Here is a 13,057-nt window from a genome sequence, read left to right as displayed (position 1 = left end):
AGCTCTGTGTGCCTTCACCTGGATGGAATGTGGACTTCAACATGTTTTGCAGGAGAGTAGTAATTACACACATTGAATTGAATGAATGAATGAATTTACACAAAGTGAGTCTTCATCAGTTCCTCAGTTTGGCATTTAGAAAGATAGAAATGTGAAGTAGGAATGCAGATTCCAAGTCTGATCCCAGGCACAGCTGCATTTGATAATGTCATTCTCCACGCCAGTGAGTCTGCCCTTTGTATTTGGAAAATGAGGGGGTTATTGTCTAAATATACAGTAGTGTGTTATGAATGGGCAAAAAAAATCATTACCATGTGAGAAGAGTTCAGAGAAATTATGGAACTGTGAAGTTTCATGAATAGAAAGAACATGTGAGTGTGTGGGTCTGTTGTCCACACCCATGTTATATTTCCATTATCACTCCACTTCTAGTTGCAAACTGCATGAAAGCCATGTGCATTATTTACTCTGTCAACTTTACATGGGCCATTGGCTTACTCAAAGAAAAGAGAATATCTAGCTGTTGGATATTGGGTTTGTAGGGCCTCAGAGAATGGACCCCTCATTAGGGAAGAGGCACATTATTATTGGGGTGATCACATAGGATACAGAACACATTTATAGTTCAAGAACAATGATGGTACATGGTGACACACTTGAAGCCCAGGAGACAATTGTCTTGTAGAAGGCGTGCAGGACCATCCTAGGGAGAAGATTCCAGTTTACTGAGTGGCAGTAGTGACATCTGTGGAGGGGAGATATGAAATGAGAGATGTGGAAGGGGAAGGTCATTGAGTACCTAGCAACAAGCTCACAGGAACACTGAGTCCACATACCATGTCTGTGGTAAACATGAGTGCTGGGTTGAGGTGATGGAAAGCAGTCCCCTGGCTTCCTCAGGTGCTGAGACCAGTTATTAGTCCTGATTAAGTTTCCTGCCAGGGTCAGGAACTACCCCATTTGTGTTTTATACTTATGGTATGTTTTCATATTATTGATACAAGACCGTAGAAGGTGTATATATGTATTATATGTGTATATATATATGTGTGTGTGTGTGTGTGTGTGTGCATATATATATATTATGTACATATGGAGAGTCACTTCCCATTCTTCTATTTGTATATATTATGGAAATTCAATTTTCCTCTATTCATATATGCACATAGAAACATTTTGTTCTTTTAATTCTAGTATCATTACTATTCACATATCCTTCCCTTCCTTCATTCCTCTTTTTCTAATCCAAATACTTCTAATCATCCCTAACAACCCCCCTTATTGAGTGCTAGCATCACATTTCAGAGAAAATATTTGGCCTTTGGTTCTTTGAGATTGACTTATTTCACTGAACATAATAGTTCCTAATTCCCATTCACCAGCAAATACCATAATTTCATTCCTCTTTATGGTTGAATAGATTCCATTGTTTAAATGTACCACATTTTCTTTATCCAGTTATCCAGGTGGCACTTGACTTTGTATTTCCTATGTGTGTCTATGTCATGCAGAGTTTGTTACTAGGGGGGATTGGAACATGAACAATCAATTCAGATTTTAAAATCACTTCCAGAAAAGGTACACTGTTGAAGGAAAAGCAATTCATTCTAATCAATAATAAAGTCAACTCCTTTTTTATTTTCCTTTTCTGTTTTATTTCAGGTTTAGTGACTAGTTTTTGCTTTTGTTTTTCTCTCAAGGAAATTAAAGCAGTGCATTTTCATGGAGAAATGGAACCAAACTTCAAATGATTTCATTTTGTTGGGGTTATTACCCCAAAACCAAACTGGCTTACTTCTCTTGCTCCTGATCATCTTTGTGTTTGTCCTCTCCTGTTTGGGGAACTCAGGAATGACTGCCCTCATCCTCTTGGACCCGCGGCTCCACACCCCCATGTACTTTCTCCTCAGCCAGCTGTCCCTTATGGACCTGATGTACATCTCCTCCACTGTGCCCAAGATGGCGTCCAACTTCCTCTCTGGACAGAAGAGCATCTCCTTCCTGGGGTGTGCCATGTAGATCTTCTTCTTTATAACCATGGGATGTTCTGAGGGCTTACTCCTGGCCACCATGGCCTATGACCGCTTTGTGGCCATCTGCCACCCCCTCCACTATCCCATCCGCATGAGTAAAATCATGGGTCTGAAGTTGATCCTGGGGTCCTGGACACTGGGTGCCATCAACTCCTTGGCATACACCATCTACACTTTTCAAATTCCTTACTGTAGATCCAGGGCCATCAATCATTTCTTCTGTGACATCCCAGCTATGATGCCTCTGGCCTGCATGGACACCTGGGTCTATGAGTACATGGTGTTTGTGAGCACAACTCTATTTCTTCTCCTCCCTTTTCTTGGCATCACTACCTCCTATGGATGGGTCCTGTTTGCTGTCTTCCATATGCGCTCAAAAGAGGGAAGGAAAAAGGCCTTTACCATGTGCTCCACACATTTGACTGTGGTGACATTTTACTATGCACCTTTTGTCTACACTTATCTTCAGCCCAAAAATCTCTGCTCACCAGAAGAAGACAAGATTCTTGCAGTTTTCTACAGTGTCCTCACTCCCATGCTCAATCCCATTGTTTACAGCCTGAGGAACAAGGAAGTCCTGGGTGCCTTGAGAAGAGTGTGTGGGATGTTCTCCTCCAGGAAGAAATAGCTTGCCTGTCCCTGCTTCTCTGCATGACTTCTCCCAAGCCACTGGAGCACGAGAGAGAAGTGCTGGCCAACAGAAGTATGAGACACATATGCAATTTAAGTTTTCTAGTCAAACATTCAACAATAAGATTTATTAAAGTAATATATTGATGATTATAAATAACTACATTATTAGTATTTTTATTTAATTGAAAAGATTGCAAGCAATGTTAATATTAAAATGGTGAAATTAATTATGAACAATTTATAGCAAATGATATTTTACATCATGTGTTGGGGCATACATTGATATTAATGTAATAATATTTGTTATGCTATTGACATTATCTTGTCTATATATTTATACATGAAATTATCACTGTACATTTCTAATTTTTTCATTCTAAGTTGTCAAATGTTGGGGGTATTTTATATTTTCAGCATATAGGAAATTGTACCCTCTGACTGGGGATGTAGCTAAGTTGGTAGAGTGCTTGCCTTGCATGCATAAGGCTCTGGATTTAATACCCAGATCCCCAAAAAAACAAAGAAGGAAAGAAAATTGTATCCTCCACATTTCAAGTGTCCACACCATATGTGACCAGGGCCTACAAAAGTGCATGAACTGGGGTGGGGGGGGAGTACCCTGCTCCTTCAGGGACAGCTCTTCCATGATCACTGTACTTAGGACAAGGAATTATCTCCTATACTCTTATCATTTTCTTTTAATTTTATTCTTGCAGAGACATGGAAAATCATGTGACTCCTAGAAACCACAGCTATTCACACCCCTAATTATTCTCCTCACATGTAATATGTAAAGAAGCTCTTTTTGCCTTGGGGACAAATGCTATACACTTTTGTTGTTGCTGTTTATTGCCCTGTTCAATTCCTGGGTTGAATATTGTGAGTGGTCCTTGACTTTCCTGAGGAATTCATCCTTGACTTTTATCATCGGTGGCTCTCTGAGCTGGATTTTGGGGTCTTGGGCTCCCTAAACTATAGACAGATACTGTTATGTGCCTCTCTAAGGGCACATGCATTCATCAACCAAAGGCTCACAGACAGACTTGTGCATATAACTGTGTTTTAGTTAGCAGCTTAGCACAGGACCATCAGAAGCAGAGAGAGCACTAAGTCACCTAGGAGAAAACTTACACCCCAAAGCCTTGTCCCCAGTGACCTACGTCCTCCAGCCACATGCTAACAGCCTACAGTTATCAACTAATTAAACCTCACCAAGGAAAAAATATGAACCCCAAAGGAACGACTGGAGGACACAATACCTCTAGACACAACCTACATGTCTGCAGTTATGACCAAGTGAACTCTAATAAAACTCTCAAGACCTGATCATTTCACATCTGAACTTTCTTACATTGTGTCACACAGGAGCTTGTGGGGGACACCTAATATCTAAATCATAACAAGTTTTCACTGTGTCTGATCTCTTCTAATCGGTTTTCCCGGTCATTTCTGTGAGCCCACAGTCACATGGAGGTAACTCCATCCTGTGACCTCTCCATATACCCCAAGTCCATGTTCATGGACTCTTGTTCGACTCTTGTTCTGAGAATCCTGGAAGAGGTAACAAAATTTTCATTTTGTCTCATGGGTGACAGTTATTAATAATTCTGTCACATGCATGTGCAGGGCACTGTCCTTGGTGTGCACATGCAACCTGATGGTTCTTTTGATGCATGTGTGGGACACTGTCCTTGGTGAGTACATGCAGCCTGATGGCTATTCTCACACATGTGGTGGAAACTGTATTTGGTGGGTACATGCATCCTGATGATGCTTCTCATGCGTGTGCAATGCACTGTCCTTGGTGCTCACATGTATCCTGATGACTCTTCTCTTGCATGTGCTGGGCACCGTCCTTGGTGTACACATGCATCCTGATGAATATAGTCCTGCAAGTTCTGGGCACTGTCCTTGGTGTGTTCATGAATTCTGATGACTCTTCTCATGCATGTGCTGGACACTATTCTTGGTGTACACAGGCAGCCTGATGTCTCTTCTCATGCATGTGCTGGGCACTGTCCTTGGTGTTCACATGCAGCCTGATGACTCTTCTCAAGTATGTGCAGGACACTATCCTTGGTGTGCAAATGCATCCTGATGTCTCTTCTCCTGCATGTGCTGGGCACTGTCCTTGCTGTTTACATGCACACTGATGACTATTCTCATTCCTACGATAGGCAATCTCCTTGGTGTGCACATGCATCCTGATGACTGTACTCATGCATGTGCGGGGCACTGTCCTTGATGTGCACATGCATCCTGATGACTCTTCTCATGCATGTACTGGGCATTGTTTTTGGTGTCAATATGCATCCTGATGACTCTTCCAATGAATGTGCTGAGCACTGTCCTTGGTGTTTACATGCATCCTGATGACTCTGCTCATGCACGTGCTGAGCACTGTCCTTCCTGTGCACATGCATCCTATGACTATTCTAATGCATGCGATGGGCACTCTTCTTGGTGTGCATATGCATCCTGAAGACTCTTCTCATGCATGTGCTGGGCACTGTCCTTGGTGTGCACATGCATCCTGATGAATCTTCTCAAGCATGTTTTGGACACTGTTCTTGGTGTGTACATGTATCCTGATGAATATTGTAATGCATGTTCTGGGCATTGTCCTGTGTGTACATTTATAGCCAGATGTCTTTTCTCATCACGTGTTGGTCACTGTCCTTGGTGTGCACATGCATCCTGATGACTCTTCTCATGCATGTGCTGGGCACTGTACATGCTGTTCATATGCATCCTGATTATTCTTCTCATGCACATTCTGGGCACTGCCCTTGATGTGTATATGCATACTGATTACTCTTCTCAGGCATGTGCTGGGCACTGTCCTTTTTGTGCACATGCATTCTGATGACTCTACTCAGGAATATGGTGGGCGCTGTTCTTGGTGTGTACATGTATCCTGATGACTCTTGCATGCATGTGCTCGGCATTGTCCTTGGTGTAAAGTTACAGCCTAATGTCTCTTCTCATTCATGTACTGGGCACTGTCTTGGTGTGTACATGCATCCCGATGACTCTTCTAATGCATGTGCTGGGCACTGTCCTTGGTGTTCATATGCACCCTGATGTCTCTTTTCATGCATATGCTGGCCTCTGCTCTTCGTGTGTACATGTATCCTGATGACTCTTCTCATGCATGTGCTCAGCATTATACTTGGTGTACACTTACAGCCTGATGTCTCTTCTCATTCATGTGCTGGGCACTGTCCTTCGTGTGTACATGCATACCGATGACTCTTCTCATGCTCTCATGCCTATGCTGTGCATTGTCCTTAGTGTGCACAGGCAATTTTATGAGTTTTCTCATGAATATGGTGGGTCTGTTCTTTTTGTGTACATGTATCCTGATGACTCTTCTACTGCATGTGCTAGCCATTATCCTTGGTGTACATTTATAACGTGATGTCTATTCTCATTCATGTACTGGGCACTGTACGTGGTGTGGATATGCATCCTGATGACACTTCTCATGCATGTGCAGGACACTGTACTTGGCTTTCATATGCATCCTGATGACACTTCTCATGCATGTGCTGGGCACTGTCCCTGGTGTGCACATGCATCCTGATGACTCTTCTCATGCATGTGTTGGGCACTGTCCCTGGTGTGCACATGCATCCTGATGACTCTTCTCATGCATGTGTTGGGCACTGTCCCTGGTGTGCACATGCATCCTGATGACTCTTCTCATAAATATCGTGGGCTGTGTTCTTGGTGTGTACAAGAATTCTGATGACTCTTCTCATGTATGTGCAGGACACTGTCCTTGATGTGCACATGCACCCTTATGACTCTTTTCATGCATGTGCTGGGCACTGTCCTTGGTGTGCACATGAATCCTAATGACTCTTCTCATGCATGTACTGGGCCCTGTCCTTTGTGTGTACATGCATCTTGATGACTTTTCTCATGCATGTCCTGGGTATTGTCCTTGGTGTACACATGCAAGCTGATGACTTTTCTCAACCACATCTGGGCACTCTTCTTGGTGTGCACATGCATCCTGATGACTTTTTTCATGCATATTGCAGGCACCATCCTTGGTGTGTATATGCATCCTGATGACTATTCTGATGGGTGTGATGTGCACTGTCCTTGGTGTGCATATGCATCCAGATGACTCTTCCCATGTATATGCTGGGTAATATCTTTCATGTGCACATGCAACCTGATGAATATTTTCATGCATATGCTGGGCAATGTTCTTGATGAGTATAGGCATCCTGATGACTCTTATCATGCATGTGCTGAGCATTGTCCTTGGTGTGCGCATGCATCCTGATGACTCTTCTCATGTGTGTGCTGGGTGCTGTCCTTCATCTGTTTCTGAATTCTGATAACTCTTCTCATGCACGTGTTGGGCATTGTCCTTGTTCTGCACATACATCCTGATGACTATTATCAAGCATGTGCTGGACACTGTTCTTGGTGTTTTCTTGCATCCTGACGAATCTTCTCATGCATGTGCTAAATATTATTATTTTGTGCAAATACATTGATGACTCTTCTCATGCATTTGCTGGGCACTGTCCTTGTTGTGTACATGCATCCTGATGACTCTTCTCATGCATATGTTGGGCACTCTTCTTGGTGTGTACATGCATCCTGATGACTCTTCTCATGCATATGTTGGGCACTCTTCTTGGTGTGTACATGCATCCTGATGACTGTTCTCATGCATATGTTGGGCATTGTCCTTGGTGTACATTTACAGCCTGATGACTCTTCTCATGCATGTGCTGGACACTGTCCTTTGTGTTTACATCCATCCTCATGGCTTTTTTTATGCATTGCTGTACCCTCTCCTTGTTGTGTACTTCAGTCAGGTTGCTCTTCCACACATGTCCTGGGCACTGTGCTTGATATGAACCTGTGTCCTATGTGCTCTGTGTTCTTCATTCCACATTTTTCTTCAGTATATGCCTTTGTATTCATGGAAAATGATTTGTTTCATTTCCTTTCCATTTAAAATCTGTCTATCACTAACTGATTCCAATTGCCTTTGAATTTAATTACTAAATTCTATGGATAGCATGAGTCATGATTACAGTGACTGAGGAGGTTAAAAATATTTCTAAATAATTAGGAGAGTAAAGAATAAAACAATTTGATTGTTTAGAGTTGTGGCATTGAAATAAATGACTCAGTTGAAAATCAAAATATCCAACCATGCTCCAATTTATGGGATACTTGCATATCCACAAAACATTGTATGGACTCACTATTCAGAGTCTAAATAACACCTTCTCCTTGAAGTAATTATTTTTTCCCATTCACACATTTTAAATGCATAAAGAAAATTGAATAATTGGGTGGAGGTAAATCTTAAAACAGGAAGTTAATGTTTATTACATTCCACATTATTACACTGCTGAAAGTCCATTGTGATGCAAAAAATACTCATCTGTCAACACAGGAAGGAAAGCCATACCATTTTCTTTCCTTAAATCAAATTTTATTACACTAATTTATAATAAAATTGTGAATGCACACATTAAAACAGTACCATGTGCTAAGAAATTTGCATCTTGTAGTTTGAGGACTACATATAATGGTGAGAGGAAGTGTAATGCAATGATTGCAATTTAGTAGTTGTCTGAAAATGGCTAAAATGATGCATAGTGAAGAGAGATTGAGGGACACTCTGAGGGAGTGATGATTTGGATATGTCTCCCAAGAGGCATTGATGCCCGACAGTTGAAATTATCTGGAGTAGAAGTTACTAAAGAAGGTATTAGATGGCAGAATTTGACCTTTCTGAATGTTATCTACATGGAACTTCCTAATGTCCTGGGCTAGGAGGAAAGGAGTGTCTTTGTGGTCAAATGTGAGGGGGTTTTATTTTTCTCCTGAGCCAGGAATTTTTAGGGCAAAGGATTTCACAAAGACATTTCCGAGAGCATTTTGTTTGTCCGTATTTGCTGGTAGTCCGGAGTTATGGGCATGAAATATTGGATTACCCGTGACCTTTGCAGCAGCAACAGTGTGAAAGTCAATCAAACAAGCAAAAATATAATGATGAATCTTCAGAAAAGGAAATTTCTCTGGGAATGAAGCACGCAGAAACCAGTGCACATGTTAAAGTGGACTTCAGTGTCTGGAAAATATTAAGAAGGTTGAAGGTTCATTAGGAGGAGGAATCTGCAGGAGGTGTTCAGTGAGCATTCAAGCTCTGGAAAGTGGGCCCAGCAGGTACTTGGTGAAGCTAGTCTCAGGTCATGGTGGACAACTCCATCAAGAGTTGCACAACATGTAGTCTTGAAGACAACCACTGTTTCCCTGGATTGGCCTGCTGAGGCTGCTCTGCTACAATTGTTTGTCACTTTGGTGCTTCCTCCTTCTGATGTCTCATCTCTACCTCAGAGGGGTGTGACAAGAGTAGATTTATTTGTGTGCTCACTTCCACAACAGCAAGAGGGCCTTGAGTGATTCCATTGCTGATATTACAAGGCAGGGTGCTGACATTTGGCTTTCCACCAAACTAAGTTCAGAGAGATGCACGAGTTCCCCTAGAACGTGTGTTTCAGAGAGCAGTGGACTAGGATCCTGCTTTCTTCCCCTGCTTGATGCCTGAAAAGAGCACATGACCTGCACTCAGCACCTCCGCTTGATTCAATTTCCATCAGGTTCTTTTCAGGGACAGCACCTGACAAGAACAGCAGAGATTGTACCCTAGTGCAGTCAAACTGTGATAACAAGACACCTTCAGGTAGAAAGCATATGAGCAATGTAAATATATTCCTGCAGATTCAGTGAATGGTGAGGGCTGCATCCTGGTTAAATATGGTGCACTCTTGCTGTGTTCTCACTTGGTGTGAACAAACTCTGTAGCAGCTTGTCCATTTGTGAGGCCCAACACTCATAACCGATTGATCAATTCCCAAAGATCCTACCTTCAATGCCATCAATGCAGGGTTAAGATTTTAGCATTCCCATCTATACCTACATTTCCATGATGACCATATCATTCTACCCCCTGCTGTCTCCTCTCCTGGTTGCCTTGGTACATGTGACCTGTGCACCTGCCCAGTGCCACACACTCTGAAGGTGCCCTCTTTTATTCATGACTGTGCTGTTGCCACATTCAAATTATTAATCATTTCATCTCTGGCATGCATGAAATCTGAGCAGGTAAGCTGTGGCAGCATGAGCACAGAGTTCACTCCAGCAACAGGGCTCACACATCTGCTCTTAAGCAACATGTACACAAAGAACTCAGCTTCTTTCATGTGCACACATATGTCTTGGAGTAGCTCTTGGTTCCAATGAACCAGAGAAGCTGCAGAGATTGAACTGGGTTCAGATGATGCTAGGGATGGTAGCAGCAGCAGCAGATGTAACAGGTGGGCCAAGTGGCCATTGCCTGGGAGAGACTAGGAGTCCCTTTGGCTGAGTTTCTACCCATGGTGGAGACTGTTTGTCCATTTTGTTCATAGCCCTTTCCTGTGGGGTGTGCAGAACCCTTTACATCTTATCTGAATTCTAGGGAAGAGATAACTAGGAGCTTAAAGATCACACATTGCCACAAAATTATTACAAAATAAAAGTGTACATATAAGCACATGAAGTTCATATTCTATGAATTTGAATACTCTTACTACAAAGTGAATTCCTACCAGTTTAATAATTGAAATAAAGCTGTAGATCACCTGAATATTTAAGAAATTCCACGTGAAGATTTTTGATAGTTAAAATGCTCTTTAATTACAAAGAGCAAGATGGACCAATTATTAACAGTAGAGGAAATCTGTAGTTACCTTGTCATTGAAAATAAGGTGATAAAATAAACAAATGAGCATTGAAACATGCATCCACTCTGGTATTTTCTTAAATAGAATTGAAACAACAACAACAACAACAAAACAACTTCTAACCCTTACCAGAATGTGAGAATCATTGAAATGCTATTGGGTAAGTTTGTATCTAAATTCAGGGCCTCAGCAAGAGCTCAGTGGTGAAGTCCTTACCTCCTATGCAAGAGATTCTGGGTTGGATAGTTAGCACTGCTAAAATTCAAATAATCAATGGACAATAACAAATGACTCCTGTAGAATTTCCAACATCAGTCATAATTACAATTTTATTTAGAAGAAATTTATCAGAAATTCATCACAATGCTTTTCATGTTGCAAGCATTCTGGACAATCCAAGAAAAATAAGAAATATTTGTCTCAAAATTAAAGGTAATTGAAATTGATTGTCATCTCATAGGTGCTAAGAATGACTGAAACCACTTGGTCCATATTGGTTGACTTTCCCTGACTCTCTTCAATAGGTGCATGAAGCACAGCACCTGGAAAGCAAAGCCTTTTCTGCAGACATGGCTGATCCATGAGTAGCAGTGTCCCCATGGGGTGTACGTGGACTGTGTGCTGAGCATGGGGAGGAGAGCTGGAGTGGCCTCCATATTCCTAAGTCCACTCATCAGACTAAACCCTCGATCCCTCTATCTTAGTGTTCACCACCCCTCACTTGACCTCTGCTGGCACCTCCCAGTCTTTATTGTTAGTCATTTCCTTAGGATTCCTCCCCTACAAGAAGCATTAATTTATCATGTCATCTAAAGTGAAGACTACAGAATCTTTAATGAGCTGTGCTGAATTCCTATACTAATGTAGCTATATTGAAAGAAAAAGCGATTGGTCCACATTAATTAAAGGTGTACAATGAAGGAAAAAACATCTATGGCTTTTTGTTAGATGTGCTCAATCATGATACTTAGTTTTCTATTTTAGACACACAAAAATAATAATAAAAAATGTAGAATGAAAATAGAAAATAATAAAAATATCATGCTGAATTCCTACTCCAGCTGGACAATTTCCATCTTTAGTTCAATCAGACCAAAGCATCTTCTCATTGACAACAAATGAGCAGAAAACAAAAGAATTGAAAAATTGATTGACGATATACCACAAAAGCTCCTATTCCAACTACACATATTAATAAGACAATTGTGTACTGGACTGAGGAAGTTTCTTATTTTATAGATGGTTTTAAATCATTTCACTGTAGGCATGGAAGTGCATTTTCATTTAATACACATTACTGAATGGACTTGCACCTGAGTCCTGGGAATGAGGCTGAAGAGTTATGAACCCTAACATAGAACAGGTTCTGAGTCAGTGATCTCAGGCCTCCATCACCTTGTTTCTCAGGCTGTAGATGATGGTGTCAAGCACTGGGGAGAGGGTAGTATAGGACACAACCACAATCTTGTCCTCTGCTGGGGACTGGAGGAATCATGGCATGATAATGTATGCAAAGGGTGCAGAGTGGAAAGTCACCACAGTGAGGAGGGTGCTGCAGGTACAATAGGACTTCTTCCTGCCTCTCCTGACTGATGTGTCAGACAGTAAGGAGAATAGCATCCGAGGACCAAACAATTCCAAAGAATGGAAGCACTAGAGATATAGTGGTGCTCACACACACTGTGTGTTCATAGAAGAAGGTGTCCTTTAAGGCCAGAGGCAGCTGGGGGACATCATAGAAGTCAACTGATAGCTCTGGATCATCAAAAAGAGATGTGGGTGCCCATATGGTGTGAGCACAGGGATTGATAGGGAACATTATCCACATCTCCGTTATTATCAGAAATCATAGTTTTGTTCATAAGAATGGGATAGTGGGGATAAAAGCAGATTGTCACATGATGGTAACAGACCTTAGATATGAACAGATGTGTTTCTGCACCTGAAAAAGTCAGGAAGAAGAAGATCAGAATCCAAAATCCAATGAGTAAATACAGACTTTAAAAATAGCAAAGCACCAAGGATCTTGAGGACTGTGATGGAGATGCAGCTTAGACAGGAGTGGGAAAGTCGACTGAGGAGGTAACATGGTGTGTGGAGATGGATGTCCAGGAGGATGAGCGGGGTCAAGTTGCCAGTTAGTGCCATCAGGAAGACGAGAGCAATGAAGACAAAGAGGAGACAGGATGGCACACGCCTCTAATCCCAGCGAGTCAGGAGTCTGAGGCAGAGGGTCCTGAGGTTAAGGTCAGGCTTTGCAAATTAGGGAGAACACAAACAACTTATTGAGACTATCAAATAAACAGAAAAAACTCTGGGATTGTTTCTCAGTGGCAAATACCCCTAGGGTCAATTCCAGGACCAAGAAATAAAACAAAATGAAGAGGAGAAGTGAAGGTCAATTCTTGATGATGAGAACAATACTAATATGATGAAATTAGTTGATATTTGATTACAATTTGACATACAGCAGTCATAAGATTTATTGCAAAGGGAGACCTCAGAATCAGTAAGCTAAGTGTGAACTATTAAGCCAATTTGGATAAATTTCTTAGTAAAATTAGACTGTGAAGTATTTGTAAAAGTTATATTTCTTAAATGAAGAACCACTCGTATCTATGT

The 13,057-nt window shown here is 41.6% G+C and overlaps 1 pseudogene across 1 annotated transcript; it reads left to right on the top strand.

The window, feature by feature from the left end:
• The first annotated feature begins 1,722 nt into the window (after positions 1-1,722).
• LOC306663273 (olfactory receptor 2L13-like) lies at positions 1,723-2,661 on the top strand (annotated as a pseudogene). The gene has a single exon. The product of its transcript is annotated as an olfactory receptor 2L13-like (transcript).
• Positions 2,662-13,057: the final 10,396 nt, after the last annotated feature.

Source organism: Sciurus vulgaris (assembly GCF_902686455.1).
Source record: "Sciurus vulgaris genome assembly, chromosome: 6".
In the NCBI taxonomy this organism is placed as follows: Eukaryota; Metazoa; Chordata; class Mammalia; order Rodentia; family Sciuridae; genus Sciurus; species Sciurus vulgaris.
The sequence above is the reverse complement of the archived record's forward strand: the minus strand, read 5'-3'. Positions and strand labels throughout refer to the sequence as shown.